At 45.7% G+C, this 21,783-nt stretch overlaps 1 protein-coding gene across 3 annotated transcripts in view; it reads right to left on the bottom strand.

Moving 5' to 3' along the window:
• The window catches only part of ckap5 (cytoskeleton associated protein 5), a 131,942-nt gene extending 110,814 nt beyond the window's left edge, over positions 1–21,128 (bottom strand). For 2 of the 3 annotated variants that reach the window (XM_080189866.1, XM_080189868.1), the window contains exon 1: positions 20,998–21,128. The gene's annotated coding sequence lies outside the window, so the exon portion shown is untranslated. The remainder of the gene's footprint in view (positions 1–20,997) is intronic. The other variant, XM_080189869.1, reaches the window with a different exon arrangement.
• Between the last annotated feature and the right edge of the window lie 655 nt (positions 21,129–21,783).

Here is a 21,783-nt window from a genome sequence, read left to right as displayed (position 1 = left end):
GAGCCACTGAAAGTTCTTGCTGAGCAAATGTTGCCTAACAGCACTGAACAATTCCATCACTTCGTTGATATTGAGTAGACACATGGGGCAGTAATTAGTTGGGTTGAATCTATTTTTTTTTGTGGAAAGGATACACGTTTGCAATTTTCCACATCGCTGGGTAGATGCTGTTGCTGCAGTTGTAATCAGCCAGCCTGAATAGGGGCATGGCTAATTTTGGAGTCTTCAGTATGATGACTGAAATGTTGTCAAAGTGCATAGCCTTAGCAGTAGAGTGCCTCCAACCATTTCTTCAAATGGAGGGGAGTGGAGCAAATAGAATTGGCTGAAGACTGGCACCTGTGATGTTGGGGACCTCAGGAGGCAGCGGTGATGAATCAATGGCGCTTCTGGCTGAAGATGGCTGCAAAATGCTTCGTCTTGTTTTGTCCTTTGCACTCTTGTGCTTGGCTCCGTCATCACTGAGAATGTGGACATTTGCAGAGCTCAGATCTGAGCTGTTGGGGGATCTCTTAACTCTTATCATAAAAGAGCATAAGAAATAGGAGCAGGAGTAGGCCATCTAGCCCCTCGAGCCTGCCCCACCATTCAATAAGATCATGGCTGATCTGAAGTGGCTCAGTTCCACTTTCCCGCTTTCTCCCCATAACCCTTAATCCCCTTGCCTACCAAAAACCTATCTATCTGCGTTTTAAATATATTTAGTGAGGTAGCCTCCACCACTTCAACAGGCAGAGATTCACCACCCTTTGAGTGAAGAAGTTCCTCAACTCCATTCTAAACTGCCCCCCCCCCCCCCCACTTATCCTGAGGCTGTGCCCTCTAGTCCTGCTGTCCTTTGAGCGGGAAGAACCTCTCAACCTCTACCCTATCCATCCCCTTCATCATCTTACATGTCTCAAATAAGATCCCCCCTCATCCTTCTAAACTCCGGTACAAGCCCAGTCTATTCAGCCTCTCTTCATAGTTCAACCCCCTCAACTCCGGTATCAGCCTAGTGAACCTTCTCTGCACTCCCTCCAAGGCCAAAATATCCTTGCGCAAGTGCAGTGACCAAAACTGCACTCAGTACTCCAGCTGCGGCCTCACCAGTGCCCTGTACAGTTGCAGCAAGACCTCCCTACTCTTGTATTCAATCCCCCTCGCTATGAAGGCCAGCATCCCATTCACCTTCCTGATCACCTGCTGCACCTGTAGGCTGGGTTTTTGCGATTCATGCACAAGGACCCCCAGGTCCCTCTGCACCGTAGCATGCTGCAGCTTTTTGCCCTTTAAATAATAGTCCCTCCTACTATTATTCCTGCCAAAGTGGATAACCTCACACTTGCCAACATTGTATTCCATCTGCCAGGTCCTCGCCCACTCACTTAGCCTATCTAGATCCCTCTGCAGACTTTCTACACCCTCCGCCCAATTTGCTTTTCCACATCTTTGTGTCATCAGCAAATTTCGACACCCTACACTCAGCTCCCTCCTCCAGGTCATCTGTATTAATGGTAAATAGCTGAGGCCCCAGCACCGATCCCTGGGGCACTCCACTAGTCACCAACCGCCAATCCGAATAGCACCCATTGACACCTACTCTCTGCCTCCTATTTGACAGCCAATCCTCTAGCCACGCTAACACCTTACCCCTAACTCCATGCCCCCTAACCTTCTGTAACAACCTTTTGTGCGGCACCTTATCAAACGCCTTCTGAAAAATCGAGAAACACCACATCCACCGGTTCCCCTCCGTCCATCGCACTAGACATCCTCATAGAATTCCAATAAATTCATCAGATGCAACTTCCCCTTAACGAATCCGTGCTGCGTCTGCTCTATCAAACAATTCTTCTCAAGGTGCCTCGCTATTTCTTCTGCTCCCTCTCGATGACATGCATGAAATCCTATGTTCTAGTTTCACCTGTTACGATCCTTGGCCAGATATCCAATTTGTTGATGAGATTTAGTTAGGGACTAGTAGCTTGGATCAAGAAGAGACAATGAGATTCAGTGTACTTGCTATTAGAATAAAGCCACAAAATTCCAAGTGTTGTATAATAAAGTTTATCTTTGTTTTACAAGGTCAGAAAGATCAAATAAGTTACAGCATCCACCTTAAGAGTGAGGTACATGTAACATTAACAAGCAAACTGGTCAATTTGTTAACACACACAGTCGCTGAATGAATCGCCTTCTGAAATTTTCTCAAGGGATTCCAATCCTCATCTTCGAAGATCTTGCTTGAAACTCTCTCCCAAAAATTCACACCAACTAGGCTGCTTCAGCAACAGCCCATCTCGTAGGGTTTCAATCTCACCTGCAGAAACTCCAAATCTCTGAATTCTCAAATACACACTCAAGTATCAACTGATAAGCACAAGTTCAGCTCTTCAGCAACACCAAGCAGAACACTACTGCTCCAAAATCACCATTTTTGCCCAACTGGCCCACAGCACATAATCACCAACATTCTGCTGCCTTCTTGGATCTTTGGGGCTTCTCCTGAGCCATCAATCACCAGATTCAGATGGCATCAGTGACCCATGTCTAGAATTTCAATCTTATCCGAGATTCTAGTTCCTGGATACACCAAATTACAGCACAACTTCAGATCTTTGACCACAACAAGCAGAACACCAGTACTCAAAAGGGGTATCTTTCCCAAACCCTCTTAAATTCTGTTCCCTGCAGCTCCTTTCTTAATTGAAACTAACTAGGACCTGTATTGGAGCAATGTCTTTGCCCCTTATCTGGGATCTCCTTCACGGACCTTTGGATTCCATTGCTTGAATGATCTGTTGCACAGTGCTTCTAATTTAGGTAGAAGTCCCAGGTGCTCGCAAGGACTTTGCGGGGTGCTGCATTACTATTTCTGGTGTCTATATCTATACAGGTGGTCAAGCCAGTTACAATCCTTTATGCCTTTGCAACAGTTTGATAGTACTGAGTGGCTTGCTAGGCCATTTCAGAGGACAGTTAAGAGTCACTTAACTGTCCTCTGAAATGGCCTAGCAAGCCACTAATATCAAACTGTTGCTATGGGTCTGGAATCAGATGTAGGCCATACCAAGCAAGTACCGATTTCCTATTAGTGAACCAGGTGTTTTTTTTAAAATGACACCATTAGACTAGCTGATGGTCACCATTAAACTTACCCTGTAATACAATCTGGAATTAGAAGTAATTGAATTTAGATTCCACCAGTTGCCATGATGGGATTTGAACACTGTCACTAGAGCATTAGCCCACACCTCTGGATTACTAATAGTGACATTAACACTGCACTTTTCCTTATTAGGATTGGGCAATAAATGTTAACCAGCAAAGCCCACGTCTTGTGAACAACTAAATAAATCACTAAGTGTAACTCAAGTGGTAAATTCCAGTCACCACACATGCTATTAATTGACAAAGTTTCTATCCAAGGTGCCCTGTTCCTTAAACAATGAGTCATGCAGTGTCTCACTATTCAAGCATATTAAACTGCATTAAATGGGTAAGGGTACTGTTCACAAATATAATGTTGGGAAATGTCCACTCTTAAGTAACCTTTGTAATGAATGACATGATAAGTCTCAATTACCTCCAAACAACGTCTCTAGCACTGAAATTGTACTTGAAATATGAAGCCTCATTTCCTTTTCAACTGACTTTTCTTCATTGTCAATACAGAATACAAAAGAATCATTTTACTTAAGATGACCATGCTGGTTCTACATCAAACAATCCAGTCGATCCCATTGATTCCCTCCCCTGATCAATCCTTGCTGTCCAACAAGTTTATCTGTCAAATGCCAAGCTAATATCCTCTTGAAATCATTGATCATTCCCATTTCCACCATCATATTAAGTAGTTCCAGGTAATTACCATCCCTGGGTAAAAAAAAATAAAGTTTTTCCTCACATCCCTCCAATGTCTCTCTTGCCTAAAACCTTAGATTTATGTGCCTTGTCACCATTCTATCTGCTAGTGGAAACAGCTTTTCTTTGTCACTCTTATCTAAGCCTGCCATAATCTTGCACACCTCCCTTGGACACAATACTCTACTTGTTACCCAGAGCTTTACAAAGCTTCCAAATCACTTATCTGCTCTGGTACTCAACATATGTTGTTATGACAGACAAGATCCCAAATGCTTTGCTAATCAATCTTAAACTACCCTGCCGCCTTCTACATACACGAATCCTCTGCTCTTTGTCCCTTCACACACACTAATAACTGTGCCACACACAGTTAGGGAGAGGCAATATTGCCTCTCCCTAACCTTTCTCCAAAATAAAATCTACTTGCCACTTGTCTGACCATTCTATAACCCATTTATGTCCTGTGGCAGTTGGTTTGTATCAGCCTCAGTTTGGCAAATTCTGATATTTTACTATTGGGTATTCCAATACCCAAATCCTTAATATAGAATTAAGGAAAAGGGCCCATACACTGAACTTTGGGAAACACGACTGTCAACCATCCCCTAACTTGAAAAACCACCATTAACCAACACTCACTGTGTTTCACATTTAAGCAAACTTTTATCCAAGCTGACACCAGTCCTCCTATTTCATGAGTCTCTAATGTTGTTAACTTGCCTTCTGTGGTACTTTAAGTACTTTCTTAAAATCCATATACACATCCATTGCATTCCCTTTATCAAAGTGTTTTGCTACTCCAAAAAATTCAATTAAGCACAATCTCAAATGTTTTATTTCTTCAAATGTTTAAAACTTTTCCGCCATTGATGTTAAACTGAGTGACTAGTAATTATTAGGATTGCCCTCAAGTCCTTCCCCGAATAACATTTTCTACTCTCCAATCCTCTGGCACCTCCCCTCAATTTGGAAACTTGCTCACTCATTATCAATATACCATCTACTGATATTTCATCAGCATCCTTTCTTAGCAATACAAAGCATTTAGGGGAGGCAGTGGCCCAGTTCTTTGATCACTGCCCTGCACCTGATATCACTGTCCTTGTTTCTAATAGGCCTACCTCACCACTTACTACCCGATTATGAATTATATGGTAGAGAATTTTAGGGTTATCTTCTATGTTAGCTTCCATTCTATTCTCAAATTCCCTCTCAATTGTATTTATCTCTCCACTACCTATCTTTTTTCATCACGGGCTCCACCTCCCTAATCACCCAAGAAGCCCTTACCCTCTTGTCAGAATGTACTTAGTACGTATCCAAAATATTGCACCCTTAAAAGAGCAACCATTGTCCTGGCTGATCCTTTTTCTTAACAAACTTGGATTTTGTTTTACCCTGGCTAGTTCCCCTATTATCCTTTTAAAGTTAGCCCTCTTCTAATTCAAATGCCAGCTGACTTTAGATTTTTCTTTATGCCTCTCCAATACTGATCCAAGCCTTCCGATGATCACACCTACCCAAGTGTTTCCCCACAGACAGTCATTTCCCAGCGTCAAATTCATTAATGCCTCCTTGATAACTAGACCAAGAGTGTAATGAATAAGCAAGTTCCACTGAAGTAATTTCAGAAATTCCACTCTCTCCCTCCCCCCGCTTATTCTAACACTACTTGAATCAATATTTGACAGAATTAAAGACACACACACACACACACACCCCTGCCTTCCCTGCAAGACATGCTCCACTTTGACTATTTAGAAGGCTATGAATATCCCCAGTAGTGCCATCATCCTCATTTTGCTTCTGAGCATCTACCAAACAGATTCTTGTCCCTTCAAAAGGCATTAAAAAGCACAATACTGCAGATGTTGGAAAGATCTGAAAGAGAAAGTATGGAAATGCTCAGGAGGTCTGGCAGCATCTATGAAAAGAGAAAACAAATGAGTCAAATATGACTCTTCTTCAGGACCGACGGAGGGAGGAAAACTAAAGGGAAGATGTGAAACAGGGTAGAGGGCATCATGGAACAAAAGCAAGGGAGTGGTAAAGAAGCAGATAATTTGTCCAGTCAGTTTTAATGGCAAAATTAAAGCTTTGTCTAAAAGCAAACACATGAAAATCAAGACTCAGGCTACAACATGGCAACAAAGAGAATTGAAATGGGAGACAGAGTTCATGTCTAAAGTTGTTCAAGTCAATGTTGAGCACTGAGCTGAAAGGTGGGATGCTATTGTTTCATAAGAACATAAGAAATAGGAGCAGGAGTAGGCCATCTAGCCCTTCGAGCCTGCCCCGCCATTCGATAAGATCATGGCTGATCTGTCGTGGCTCAGTTCCACCTTCCCGCCCTCTCCCCATAACCCTTAATCCCCTCTCTTATCAAAAACCCATCAACCCTCATCTTAAAAATATTTAGCGAGGCAGCTTCCACCACTTCAACGGGCAGAGAATTCCAGAGATTCACCACCCTTTGAGTGAAGAAGTTCCTCCTCAACTCCGTTCTAAACCGCACCCCCCTTTATCTTGAGGCTGTGCCCCCTAGTCCTACTTGAGCGGGAAGAGTCTCTCCACCTCTATCCTATCCATCCCATTCATCATCTTATACGTCTCAATGAGATCTCCCCTCATTCTTCTAAACTCTAACGAGTACAAGCCTAGTTTATTCAGCCTCTCCTCATAGCTCAACCCCCTCAACTCCGGTATCAGCCTAGTAAACCTCCTCTGCACTCCCTCCAAGGCCAAAATATCTTTGCGCAGGTGCAGCGCCCAAAACTGCACACAGTACTCCAGCTGCGGCCTCACCAATGCCCTATACAGCTGCAGCAAGACCTCCCTACTTTTATATTCAATCCCCCTCGCTATGAAGGCCAGCATCCCATTCGCCTTCCTGACCACCTGCTGCACCTGCAAGCTGGGTTTTTGCGACTCATGCACAAGGACCCCGAGGTCTCTCTGCACCACCGCCTGCTGCAGTTTTTCGCCCCGTAAGTAATAGTCCTTCCTACCATTATTCCTACCAAAGTGGACCACCTCACACTTGCCAACATTAAATTCCATTTGCCATTTCCTGGCCCATTCGCCCAGCCTATCTAGATCCTTCTGCAGACTCTCCACACCCTCCGCACAATTTGCCGTTCCCCCAATCTTGGTGTCATCAGCAAATTTCGACACCCTACACTCAGTTCCCTCCTCCAGATCATCTATGTAAATGGTAAAAAGCTGAGGCCCCAGCACCGACCCCGGGGCACTCCACTAGTCACCATCCGCCAATCCGAAGAGCACCCGTTGACCCCCACTCTCTGCCTCCTATTTGACAACCAATCCTCTATCCACGCTAACACCCTACCCCCAACTCCATGTCCCTCGACCTTCTGCAATAACCTCTTGTGAGGCACTTTGTCAAACGCCTTCTGAAAATCTAGAAAGACCACATCCACCGGCTCTCCTCTATCCACCGCCCTAGACACATCCTCATAGAACTCCAGTAAATTTGTCAGACACGACTTCCCTTTAATGAAACCATGCTGCGTCTGCTCTATCAAGCAATTCCCTTCAAGATGCCTCGCAATTTCCTCCTTAATGACAGATTCTAACATTTTACCTACCACAGACGTTAAACTAACCGGCCTATAATTCCCCGCCTTTTGCCTGGCACCCTTCTTAAACAACGGCGTAACATTAGCCGTTTTCCAATCATCCGGCACTTCCCCGGAATCCAGCGACGTCTGGAAAATAACCACCAAGGCATCCACTATCACCTCCGCCATTTCTTTCAGAACCCTCGGATGCATTCCATCCGGTCCTGGGGACTTGTCCACAATCAGCCCCTCCAGTCTGTCGAGCACCACCTCTCTCGTAACGGTAATGTCATTAAGACCCTCCAGTCCTACCACCTTTCCATCGCTAACACCCGGCAAATTATTCACGTCCTCCTCCGTGAAGACAGAAACAAAAAAGTTATTCAATATCTTAGCCATATCCCCATCCCCTACCACTAGGTCCCCTTTCTCATCCTCTAAAGGACCAACGTTCACCCTAGCCAGCCTCTTCCTTTTTATATATTTATAAAAACTCTTGCTATCTTTTTTATATTAAGTGCTAGCCCAGCTTCACAGTTTCTCCTACCCTTCTTTATCAACTTCTTTGTCAATCTTTGTTGACATTTAAACTTCTCCCAATCCTCTTCTCGCCCACTACTCTTAGCTACTCTAAATTCCTCCGCTTTTAATTTAACACTTTCCTTCACCTCCTTCATTATCCACGGCTTATTACCTCTCCTCCTACAGTCCTTTTTGACCATCGGAATAAATTTCCGCTGAGCACCAAGAAAGATCTCCTTCAAGATCCTCCACTGCTCCTCAGCAGACCCTCCCTCCAACGTGCTCCCCCAGTCCACATTCGCCAATTCTTCTCTCATCCTACCGTACTCCCCTCTATTCAAACAAAGTACGCGTGTCCGGGAACCCACTTTCTCCTCCTCCATCTGCACCAGAAACTCCACCATACAATGATCACTCTCCCCAAGAGGATCCTTCACCGCAAGGTCCCTAATTCTACCCGCCTCATTACATAGCACCAGATCCAAGATAGCTCGCTCCCTCGTCGGCTCCAACACACACTGTTCAAGGAAACTATCCCGGCAGCATTCCAAGAACTCCTCCTCGAGCCCACCACGTCCAACATGGGTCGACCAATCAATATGCAGATTGAAATCCCCCATAACTACAGCCATCCCATTCTTGCACGCCGCACTTATTAGCGCGTTAACAGCCCGCCCCACCTCCAGATCATTATTCGGGGGCCTATAGACGACACCCACCAGCGTCTTCCTCCCTTTGCTGTTCCTAATCTCCACCCACAACAATTCCACCCTCTGCTCCTTGGCTCCAATATCATCCCTTGCTACCACCGTGATGCTATCCTTAATCAGCAGAGCTACGCCCCCCCCTTTTCCCTCCTGCCTATCCCTTCTAAACACTTGATAGCCCTGTACATTCAGCTCCCAGTCCCTGTCACCCTGCAGCCACGTCTCTGTAACAGCCACCAGATCGTATCCATTTGTGTCGATCTGCGCCACCAGCTCATCCACTTTATTCCGAATGCTTCGTGCATTCAGATAAAGTGCTTTCATCCCAGCCTTCACCTGGACCCTATTTGCCGTAACGCCACCAACCATACTTACGCCCCCACTCCCTCTATTATTGGGACATCCTCGGCCTCTTCCCTTACCTGTACCCTCTCCTTAACTTTAGACCTCGTAACATTCAGCTTTTGTTGAGTCATTGGAGCATGGTAGCAGGCCAAATGCAGAATAATCAGCATGGACACATGCTGGAGAAGTGCAATGACAAGCAATAGGAAGCTTGGGGTTGTGTTTGTGGAACATCTCCCTTCAGTCTCAAAGTGATCTCCCAATCTGCATCTGATCAGCGATCAAGGAAACCAGATTACAAGTGGCAAATACAGAATACAAAATTCAAAAAAGCCCAAATCAATCTCTGCTTCGCCTGGAAGGAACGTTTAAGGCTTGGCGGGTGAGGAGATAGAAGGTAAGAGAGCAAGTGTTACTACCTCTTACCCTTACATGAGATGGTGCCATGGGGAGGGGAATGTGTTCAGGGTGATTGAGGAATGGGCCAGAATGTAACAGAGGAACAGTCCCTTCAGAATGCTGACAGGGAAGGGAAGAGGAAGATATGCATGGCAATTGTGTCATGCTGGAAGTGACTACAATAGTGAAGGATTGACTATGGAGGCTGGTTGGATGAAAAGAGGAAAGGGGGAACCTTACCATGGATGGTCTGTGGATTTTTTAATTTGTTCCTTGGACAGAGGTGTAACTAATCTCCATCTACCATCACCCCATTTCTGTTTCTATCTGGCTGAACCTGTTCAGTGAACAATGACTCCTTTAAATTATTTCACTTCCTCCAAATAAAAGGTGTTGCTATGGATGCTAGTTATGCCAATCTTTTTCTCGGATTTGTGGAACAATTGCTTTTTTACTATAACCATAACTGCTGCTTTGCTTTTGTTCAATGGTACCTTCTACCCTATTCCAGACCTTCCCTTTTGTTTCTCCACCTTCCCCATCCCCCCTTCAGTTCTGAAGGTATATTTGACACTATATTAATTGTTTCTGTTTCCACAGATGCTGCCAGACCTGAGTATTTCCATACTTCTGATTTGTTACATGTATTAGCATACAGTGAAAAGTATTTTCTTGCACGCTACATAGACAAAACATACTATTCATAGAGCACACAAGGGAGAAGGATAGAATATAACATTACAGTCATAGCTAGGGTGTAGAGAAAGATCAGCTTAATATGGTAGGTCCATTCAAAAGTCTGATGGCAGCAAGGAAGAAGCTGTCCTTTGAGTTTGTTGGTACATGTTCTCAGACTTTTGTATCTTTTTCCTGAAAAGGTGGTGGAGGAAGAGAACATGCTTGGGGTCCTTGATTATATTGGCTGCTTTTCCAAGATAGTGGTGTGTAGACAGTGTCATGGATGGGAGGTTGGTTTGCGTGATGGATTGATATTGAGGGAGGTATTGTCATTGCAACATTTCACAATTCTCTATCCGTCTCGTCATTGCTTGAGATCAGACCTACTATGGTGGTATCAGCAAATTTGAAAGTGGAGTTGGAGTGGAATTTGGGCCACAGTCATAAGTGTATTAGTAAGGGGCACTTGCAGAGCACTGCTGTTGAGGATAATCGTGGAGGTGATATTGCCTATCCTTATTGATTATGGTCTATGGGTCAGAAAGTCTAGGATCTAGTTGCGGAGGGAGGAGCCAAACCCCAGGCCACGGAACTTGGAGATAGGTTTTGTTGGAGATAGTGGTGCTGAAGACCGAGCTGTAGTCGATAAATAGTCTGACGTGTGTTGTTGTTATCCAGGTGTTTTAGGGTTGAGTGTAGGGCCAGGGAGATAGTGTCTGCAGTTGACCTGCTGCAGCAATAGGCAAACTTTGGAGTTGATGCATGCCATGATTAACTTTTCGAAGCAGTTCATAACAATGGCTGTCAAAAGCAACTGGGTGGTCAGCATTAAGGCACAGTACCTGGCTTTTCTGTGGTACAGGAATGATGGTCATCTTCTTGAAGCTGTTAGGAACTTCAAATTGGAGCAAGTAGGGGGAAGCTAAAGACATCTGCGAATACCTCACCAACTAGCCTGTGCAGGAGCTGAGTGCTCAAATGGGCACCCCAACTGGGCTAGTTGCTTTCCTCAAGTTAATTTTCAAGAAGGCCAATCTGACGTCTACGATGGTGACCTCGGATATTAGTTCGACCAAGTCTTCCAGGGTGGATATCGTCTTCTTGCTGACTTTTTGCTCAAAACGGGCACAGAATGTGCTGAACTCATGGGGAAGGGTGCACAACTTGCAGCCTGTTATGTCATGCAGACTGAGCCATAATCGGTTAACATTCCTATGGCTAGCCTGGGATTCTAGCTTGGTTAGGAACTTTCTCTTGGCATCTGATAATTCTCCGTAGAGAATTTCTTGTTTGGTCAGGGTCACCTGTATCTGAATTTCTTGTATTGGTCAGGGTCACCTGATTTGATCCATGGTTTATGTTTGTTTCTATTTCAGATTTCTTTCTAACGTCAGCAGTATACTGCTTCTGCCTCTTTGGGAGACAAGAATAATAATCTATTTGGTTGGAGTTGAGAAGCAAAAAAAAAAGGGGTTGGGGAAGAGAGAAGAAAGTGGATTATACTTAGTGAGAGCCCTGTCAATCACAGTGGGCGGGCAGGGAGTGATGATCCTCTACTGAGGAAAAAGGAAGATATATCACAAATGTCATTGTGGAAGGCTAGATCAGAAGTGTATTAGTAAGGAGCACTTGCAGAGCACTGCTGTTGAGGATAATCGTGGAGGTGATATTGCCTATCCTTACTGATTATGGTCTATGGGTCAGAAAGTCTAGGATCTAGTTGTGGAGGGAGGAGCCAAACCCTAGGCCATGGAACTTGGAGATAGATTTTGTTGGAGATAATGGTGCTGAAGACCGAGCTGTAGTTGTTGTTATCCAGGTGTTTTAGGGTTGAGTGTAGGGCCAGGGAAATGGTGTCTGCAGTGGCGGGGGGGGTGCATTCATCCTCTGTACACAAGCAAACAACAGCACCACCCTGGTCAGCAGGTCTGATAACAATGTTGGGGCTGTTTTACATGTTTTTGCTTTCAGACAGAGCTGCTCATTATTCTATGAATCACACACACTCTGGACAAACGCTTTGTTTGCCTTTACTATAACCATTACAACTGCAACATTGCTAAATAGAGAGACATGTTGCCGAAGCATTACCATTCCCTTTGGCTTTCCTATCTTATTAAAACATTTTGCATTCATGAATATTAAGCATCCAGACCTCACCATTTTCAAGTCACAACTCAGTAATTGCCAATGCATATTCTAACACAGCCAATGGTGGCACAGTGGTTAGCACTGCTGCCGCAGCACCAGGGACCTGGGTTCAATTCCTGCCTTGGGTGACTGTGTGGAGTTTGCATGTTGTGTGTTTCCTCCAGGTGCTTCGGTTCCCCTCCCCCACTTCCAAAGAAATGTAGGTTCAGTAGATGGGCTACACTGAAGTACCTCCTCGTGTCAGGGTGAATAGCAGGTTAAATATGGGTCTACACACACACACACACACACACACACACACAATAAGGGCTGAGTGGGATTGCTGTAGGTGCAGACTCAATTGGCTGAATGGCCACTTTCTGCACTGTAAGAATTCTATGATACTCTATTTGCGCTTATAATAGATTACTTTATTCATTGGACTATTTTCCACATATATTCTAGACTTATTGTATTCACCTCAGTCTGTTTTTATCTGCTATGGCACAATAGTTAGTACTGCTGCATCACAGCACCAGGGACCTAGGTTTGATTCCAGTCTTGGGTGACTGTGTGTGGCACCCCCCCTCACCGCCCAATCTCTGGAGGTTCTTTCCAGGTCCTCCTGTTTACTCCCACACTCCAAAGATGTGCATGTTAGGTGGATTAACCGTACTAAATTGGCCATTAGCGTCAAAGGTACATTAGCCACTTCCATGGTGTCCACCCATCTGCCAACTTAGTTGAAACTCTGACATGAGTAAAGTTCGATGGTCTCACTCTTGGCGAATCCACATCTCCTTCCCAGAACTTGTCCCAACACCTTAACAGTCCAAAACACACACTCCTGTAGCATGCCTGAAGCCACACATTGATTTTCCATTAGATGTGGGAGTAGGCCATTCAGCCCATTAAATTTTGAAATCATGACTGATCTATCTTCCTATTTTTACTGGTATGTGGTAAGCACAGTGAGAAGTCTCACAACACCAGATTAAAGTCCAACAGATTTATTTGGTAGCATAAGCTTTCAGAGTGTCGCTCCTACAGGTGAGCAAGGAGCTGTGTTCACAAACAGGGCATATACAGACAAACTCAATTTACAAGATAATGGTTGGAATGCCAGTCAGGTTTACAGCATGGAAACAGGTCCTTCGGCCCAACTTGTCCATGCCACTGTTTTTTTAAAGCCCCAAAGCTAATTCCAATTGTCTGCATTCGGCCCATATCCCTCTATACCCATCGTACCCATGTAACTATCTAAATGCTTCTTAAAAGACAAAATGTACCCACCTCTACTATCACCTCAGGCAGCTTGCTGCAGACACACCACCCTCTGAAAAAACTGTCCCTGTATCTCTCCCCTCTCTTCTTAAATCTATGACCTCTAGTTTTAGACTCCCTTACCTCTGGGAAAAGATATGACTATCTAGCTGATCTGTGCCCCTCATTATTTTGTAGGCCTCTAAGATTATCCCTCAGCCTATGATCCAGAGGAAAAATGTCCCAGTCTATCCAGCCTCTCCTTATAGCTCAAACCATCAAGTCCCAGTAGCATCCTAGTAAATCTTTTCTGCGCTCTAATTTAATGATATCCTTCCTATAATAGGACGGCCAGAACTGCACAAAGTATTCCAAGTGTGGCCTTACAAATGTCTTGTATAACTTCAACAAGACATTTCAACTCCTGTATTCAATGTTCAGACCGATAAAACCAAACATGCCAAATGCCTTCTTCACCACTGTCCACCTGTGACTCCACTTTCAAGGAGCTATGAACATGTACCCCTAGATCTCTTTGTTCTAAACTCTCCCCAATGCCCTACCATTAACTGACTAAGTCCTGCCCTGGTTCAATCTACCAAAATGCATTTGTCTAAATTAAACTCTATCTGCCATTCGTCAGCCCACTGGCCCAATTGATCAAGATCCTGTTGCAATTGGAGGCAACTTTCTTCACTGTTCACTATGCCAATCTTGGTGTCATCTGCAAACTTATTAACCATGCCTCCTACATTCTCATCCAAATCATTATTATAAATGACAAATAAGTGGACTCAGCACTGATCCCTGAGGCAAACTGCTGGTCATCGGCCTCCAGTTTGAAAAAACTGCTCTCTACAACCACTCTCTGGCTCAAGAAGCCAATTTTGTATCCATTTAGATACCTCACCCCAGATCCTGTGAGTTAATTTTATACAACCACCTACCATTTGGTACCTTGTCAAAGGCCTTGCTAAAGTCCACGCAGACAACATCAACTGCGCTGCCCTCATCTACTTTCTTGGTTATGCCTCCAAAAAACTCAAATTTGAGAGACATGATTTTCCACTCACAAAGCCATGTTGACTGTGCCTAATCAGTCCTTGCGGCTTTAAATGCCTGTAGACCCTGTCTCTCAAAATACCTTCCAACAATTTACCCACCACTGGCCTGTAATTTCCAGGCTTTTTTAAACAAAGGCACAACATTTGCTAATCTTCAGGCACCTCACCCATGACTATCGATGATTCAAATATCACGGCTAGGGGACCTGCAATTCCCTCCCTCACCTTCCACAATGTTCTGGGATACACTTCATGAGGTCCCAGGGATTTATCTACCTTGATGTACTTTTAAGACTTCCTGCACCTCCTCCTCTGCAAGTTGTACACTCCTCTTTACAGATAAAGAAATCTTAAAAGGTACAATGTGAGCTGAGAGAGTGTTAAACACAGGTTAAAGAGGTGTGCACCGTCTCCAGCCAGGACAGTTAGTGAGATTTTGCAAGCCCAGGTAAGTTGTGGAGGTTACAAAAAGTGTGACGTGAATCTAAGATCCCAGTTGAGGCCATCCTCATGTGTGCAGAACTTGGCTATCAGTTTCTGCTCAGCGATCCTGCAATGTTGTGTGTCGTGAAGGCCGCCTTGGAGAACGCTTACCCAAAGATCACAGGCTGAATGCCCGTGACTGCTGAAGTGTTCCCAACAGAAGGAGAACACTCCTGTCTGGTGATTGTCAAGCAGTGTTCATTCATCCGTTGTCACAGCATCTGCATGGTCTCCCCAATGTCCAATGCAGGAAAAATGTCCTGAGGCAATGTATCAGGTAGACGACATTGGCTGAGTCGCAAGAGTATGTATCGTGTACCTGATGGATGCTGTTCTCATGTGAGATGATAGCATCCGTGCCGATGATCTAGCACGTCTTGCAGAGGTTGCTGTGGCAGGCTTGTGTGAAAATAAGAACATAAGAAATAGGAGCAGGAGTAGGCCATCTAGCCCTTCGAGCCTGCCCCGCCATTCAATAAGATCATGGCTGATCTGTCGCGGCTCAGTTCCACTTTCCCGCCCTCTCCCCATAACCCTTAATCCCCTCTCTCATCAAAAACCCATCAACCCGCGTCTTAAAAATATTTAGCGAGGCAGCTTCCACCACTTCAACGGGCAGAGAATTCCAGAGATTCACCACCCTTTGAGTGAAGAAGTTCCTCCTCAACTCCGTTCTAAACCGCACCCCCTTTATCTTGAGGCTGTGCCCCCTAGTCCTACTGTCCTTTTTGAGCGGGAAGAGTCTCTCCACCTCTATCCTATCCATCCCATTCATCATCTTATACGTCTCAATGAGATCTCCCCTCATTCTTCTAAACGCTAACGAGTACAAGCCTAGTTTATTCAGCCTCTCTTCATAGCTCAACCCCCTCAACTCCGGTATCAGCCTAGTAAACCTCCTCTGCACTCCCTCCAAGGCCAAAATATCTTTGCGCAGGTGCGGCGCCCAAAACTGCACACAGTACTCCAGCTGCGGCCTCACCAATGCCCTATACAGCTGCAGCAAGACCTCCCTACTTTTATATTCAATCCCCCTCGCCATGAAGGCCAGCATCCCATTCGCCTTCCTGACCACCTGCTGCACCTGCAAGCTGGGTTTTTGCGACTCATGCACAAGGACCCCGAGGTCCCTCTGCACCGTCGCCTGCTGCAGTTTTTCACCACGTAAGTAATAGTCCTTCCTACCATTATTCCTACCAAAGTGGACCACCTCACACTTGCCAACATTAAATTCCATTTGCCATTTCCTGGCCCATTCGCCCAGCCTATCTAGATCCTTCTGCAGACTCTCCACACCCTCCACACAATTTGCCGTTCCCCCAATCTTGGTGTCATCAGCAAATTTTGACACTCTACACTCGGTTCCCTCCTCCAGATCATCTATATAAATGGGAAAAAGCTGAGGCCCCAGCACTGACCCCTGGGGCACTGTCATGGTCACTTCTCCTGAAGGCTGGGTTAAGATAATAACAAAAGAAATAGGAGCAGGAGTAGGCCATCTAGCCCTTTGAGCCTGCTCTGCCATTCAATAAGATCATGGCTGATCTGAAGTGGATTAGTTCCACTTTCCCGCTTTCTCCCCATAACCCTTAATTCCCTTGACTATCAAAAACCTATCTACCCGTGACTTAAATATATTTAGTAAGGTAGCCTCCACCACTTCAATGGGCAGAGAATTCCAGAGATTCACCACCCTTTGAATGAAGAAGTTCCTCCTCAACTCCGATCTAATCTGCCCTCCCCCCCTTATCTTGAGGCTGTGCCCTCTAGTCCTGCTATCCTTTCTAAGTGGGAAGAATCTCTCTACTTCTACCCTATCCATCCCTTTCATTATCTTATACGTCTCTGTAAGATCCGCCCTCAGCCTTCTAAACTCCAACGAGTACAAACCCAGTCTATTTAGTCTCTCTTCATAGTCCAACTCCCTCATCTCTGGTATCAGCCTAGTGAGCCTCCTGTGTACTCCCTCCAGGGAGGAAATATCCTTGTGCAAGTGCGGCGACCAAAACTGCACACAGTACTCCAACTGCGGCCTCACCAGTACCCTGTACAGTTGCAGCAAGACCTCCCTGCTTTATATTCTATCCCCCTCGCTTCTTGATCACCCGCAGACTGGGTTTTTGCAACTCCTGCACAAGGACCCCCAGGTCCATCTGCACCGTAGCATGCTGCAGATTTTCGCCTTTTAAATAGTAATCCCTCCTGTTATTTCTGCCAAAGCGGATAACCTCACACTTGCTAACATTATACTCCATCTGCCAGGTCCTTGCCCACTCGCTCAGAGATCCCTCTGCAGACTTTCCATACCCTCCACGCAGTTTGTTTGCTGCGGACAATGGTCTGTAATCCAGAGATCATCACCTTTGAAGTCCTGTTTTAATTCATCTCTCTCTAGCTCACTGGGTGGCACAGTTGTTAGCACTGCTGTCTCACAGCACCAGGGACCTGGGATTCAGTTCCCAGCTGGAGTCACTGCCTGTGCAGAGACTGCTTAGGTTTCCTCCCACAGTCCAAAATATGTGCTGGTTAGGTGCACTGGCAGGTTAAATTCTCCCTCAATGTGCCCAAACAGGTGCCACTGTGTGGCTAGAGAATTTTCACAGTAATTTCATTGCAGTGTTAATGTAAGCCTATTTGTGACACTAATAAAATCTGCCCATCACTGGTACAAACATATCAGCATCTTCTGGCTCACTCCCTTCCCCCTCTGCAGAATATGCTAATTGTGTCCTTTCTCCTGTTACCAGGGAGGAAAGCCATCATGCAAGACACACATTGATGTTTATAGAAACACTTGTCAGAATTAGATTTACAACACAGGATGGGTAACTGGCTCTGCCAGCCATCAATTGATTCCACTTCCCAGTTCTTGGTCCACAGTCTTGAAGGTTACACTTCAAGTACATATCCAAGCATCTTAAGAGAGGGGACTTCTACCTCTAACAATCTTTCAAACAGAGTTCTAGGTACCACCATGTGTTGGATGAATGAATTTCTCCTTGCATCCATTCTAAACCTCACACCTCTTATTCCAAATCTAACATCCCTGGTTATGAACTCAAAAGGGAAATTGGGCATTCTTCTCTTTTCTATCCAGATACCTCGTGATTATATACACTTCAATTCAGGCTTCCCTCAGCTGTCTCAGTTTGAAAGAAAATCTAGTCTAGTCGATCTTTCCACAGTACCAAAATTGTCCAGTCTAGACAGCCTCCTCCTCAGCCTAACTTCTTGTAAATCGTCTGTGCCCTTTCCCCTACGAAATTGCCCATGATAATTTCGTTTCTACATGAGCTGCTCCTCCTTGAACGGTCCGTTCCCCATTGATATCGTGGTGTCAACTACATTCCTTCAAGGTGTCATAAATCCCAGCAATCACCATTTTGATGCGTGATCTAACTGGCACACATTCCCAAAAAACTCCTGCACTTCCTCTCTGCCTGAGGTGTGGCCAGCCCCTAAAGTGAATGAGACAGGAAACTCAGTGGTCCCAATGCCCCACAGACACTCTTGCCTCAAAGTTTTAGTTCAAGCAGTTGGTAATACTGCCTACACCAGTGGTCTTTCAAGTTGCATGAATCATCCTGAGGTCTCCACATGGCACAGGAATTGCAAGCAAGAGATTTCAGCTGATCATCTATGATCCTCAAATTATTCTTACAGATATGTTGCTCATATTGTGACTTCTAAACCTCAACTTTCAGGTCTCACTGTCTTATGCTTCCTCTCGGTTTGTTCCTTGTGTTCACTCTAAATACTACAGCAGCTTTCATTCTGAATCTCTTCACTCTGCCCAAGTTTAAATAGAGTCCAATTCTACTGATTATTTCTATGTCTATGCTACTTCATACAACCACATTTTGGAAAGTGATCACTCAAAAATTCCCTCATTCACTAAATTAAACTACTTTTTTTGTATTAATCCAATGCATGCACACACTATTTCATTTCTGATTCAATTTATCATTGTCATATGTATACAGTGAAAAGTATTGCTTCCTGTGCACTATACAGACAAAACACCATAGAGAAGAAAGAGAGTGCAGAATGTAGTGTTACAGTCAGGGAATTTAAAAGAGATAAAATAAAGTTTCAGAAGCATAGAACAAGCGTAAGTGTAAAAGATAGAATTAAAGGATAAGCTGGATACAGCTAGCAAAAGTTGCCACGTTCCAGTGCCATTTTGGAATTTCAAGTAACTATTGATCTGTACCTTGTACCTCAAATTTAAATCTCAATTAATATCTCCTGATTCAGACTCTACACTACAAGAACAACTGTTCAACCTAATTAGTTAAGGGAACAAAGCTCCAGATACTCCTTTTCAAAAGTTTTATTTTGGCCATACAAAAGTCCATAAAGTCTTCTGGTAACTGCAAGTCAATTAAATGACCAGTAACATTTGCTCACTCAGAACAAGATCAGACCCATTAACGAAAGTGCTTTAGGAACTCTAGACAGTTAAGTACAGTACTTAAGTATCAAGGCTATACTTTCATTTAAGAGCTCCTTGGACTTTAAGGTGACAATATTTATTCATTGAAACCAAGACAATTGAGGAATTACCCCAAAAGGTTGCCACAGAAATACTCACTCAGTCCTGACACAAATCATGTGCAAATATCCTTCAAAACCAAAACAAATTCACAAGCAAATAAGATACAAAGTTGATGCGTGTTTTTTTAAAACTTGTACTCCATTCTTAAAAGTTGCAAAGCCAACGCGCAGAATGGTTCTAAATCCCTCGCTTTTCCACAAACCAATTCAAATTGAATCCAATGCACGATCCCCAGAGAGGTATACATGATCCAAGCTGACAAGAAAAGGCATTGCACCTGATCTTGAGCTCGATCTGAGCCAAAAGGCTGAGAAGCCATGGTTTCACCCCTTAGCTCTGCGCAGGTATTTAAACTGCATCCCCTCCAGTCACATTCTCCCTCCTCCCTGTATGACGGGGGGGGGGGGGGGGAAGAGAGATAGAGGGAGGGAAGGAAGGGGACAAGGCAACGCCGCTCACAGGTGCGGCAACAGACACCTGGCTACGATGTCAACATTATTTTAAAAACCATCATGTGCGAATAAATCATGTTTTATTTTTAAGCCATGTTTAAGCCGCCTGACTGCCCCGGGAGGGGGGGGGGGGGGGTGCGGCCTGGGGAAACGCAGACAACAAACGCCCGCCACTTAAACAATAGACCGCCTCGGGAAAGGACAGGGGAGGTGAGCTAGGGGTGTGGAAACCGCCCAGACTGGGACATCAATGGGAGGGGGAAGAGAGAGAGAGAGAGAGGGGGGGGGAGCTGCCTCCCCCACACCCCATCCTGCTTCCCTCCCCAGTGGGCTAGGGCACCGAGATAGGGAGGGAGCCGGTCGCAGGAAAGGCGCGGAACACCCTCCCCAGATGTGGACATTTATAGAGAAGGGGCGGGTGTGTGTGTAGTACCGGGGGCCTGGCATTACCCCCTCCCCAAATAATATCCCCATTCTCCTGTCTCCCACCCCCACATCATTCTCATGGAGGAAGGGGTACAAAAATGAACGGTCACTCAGTACCGCTGGCGGGACACAGAACAGGGTTCTCCCCCCACCCACCCACCCACCCACCCAGACACACAGTCAGCACCCCTCACTCAGTCAGGTAGTCCTCCCCTCCCCATCCCCATCAGCCGTGCAGCGACGCCCCCGGTCCCTGCTATCATCAAGACTGCGGACGCCAGGCTCTGGCAGCGGGAACAGGCCGGGCTTCTGCACCCACCCCCCCCCCCCATCCCCCATCAGGGAGGAGGAGGGGGTGTAAGATGGTGAGGGTAAGATGCCGCCTCTCGCACCCCCCCCCCCCCCCCCCGGGGCCTCATTGTGTCCGCTCGGAGGGAAAATGGAGCTCCTTCACCTTTCTCCATGACGCCTTATTTTATATAAGAGAGAATTCCGGGCCTCCACCTCCCTCCCGCTCCATTTCCCCCCCCCCCGCCTTACCGATCCGGATTCTGCGGCCGGGATCTCGGCTCGGCAGCGATCACCTGCTCTCCCACCCTCCCACCGCTGGCAGCCGCTCCGGGTGTGAGGCGACGGGCGCAGTTAAACGGAACCGTTAGTGAGGCGGCGGTTTGAAATCCTCCCCCACCACTGAGCAACAACCCACCCCATTGGCCCGCAGCCCCGAAACTAACCGCCTCTCCCATTGGCCCGATTCAAATCCGCCAGCTAACCGCCCGGAGAGTGAGGAGGCGGTGCCCGGGCCCAGGCTGGCAGGTCGGCCAGCCAATCAGACCGCCGATGGGCGGCTTCGGTTCGGATTGACAGCCCGAATACCCAATCAATCTGTGGGAGCCAGCTTCAAGTCCAGATTGACAGTCCAATCAGCCAATCAATCAGTGGGAAAGATTTCAACACAGGTTGACAACACGATAAGCCAATCCATCCGCTGGAGGGCGGTTTCATTCCAGATAGACAGTACGGTTAGCCAATTAAACCGAGGAATGATGTCTTAGCATAGATTGACAGCTCGGTCAGCCAATCATATTGCAAGACCCAATCAGCTCAAGCATCTAGTTTGACCAACCTCACCATCAACAACAACTCAAATGAGGGACAATCTCAGGGCAGTGCTGAGAGGATGCTTCTGAGGGATCATCCAGCCAGGCTATATGGATGGAACTGAGAACCTGAGTTCGAATCTAGCCACAGCAGATGGTGAACTAAGAATCTACTGATGACCATGAGTCATATGACCATGGGCTATGAAGAGATGCTGAATAGACT

The sequence above is a fragment of the Carcharhinus amblyrhynchos genome, chromosome 6 (genome assembly GCF_965287045.1).
Source record: "Carcharhinus amblyrhynchos chromosome 6, sCarAmb.v2.hapA, whole genome shotgun sequence".
Classification (NCBI taxonomy): Eukaryota; Metazoa; Chordata; class Chondrichthyes; order Carcharhiniformes; family Carcharhinidae; genus Carcharhinus; species Carcharhinus amblyrhynchos.
This window is presented reverse-complemented; position numbering and strand designations above follow the sequence as displayed.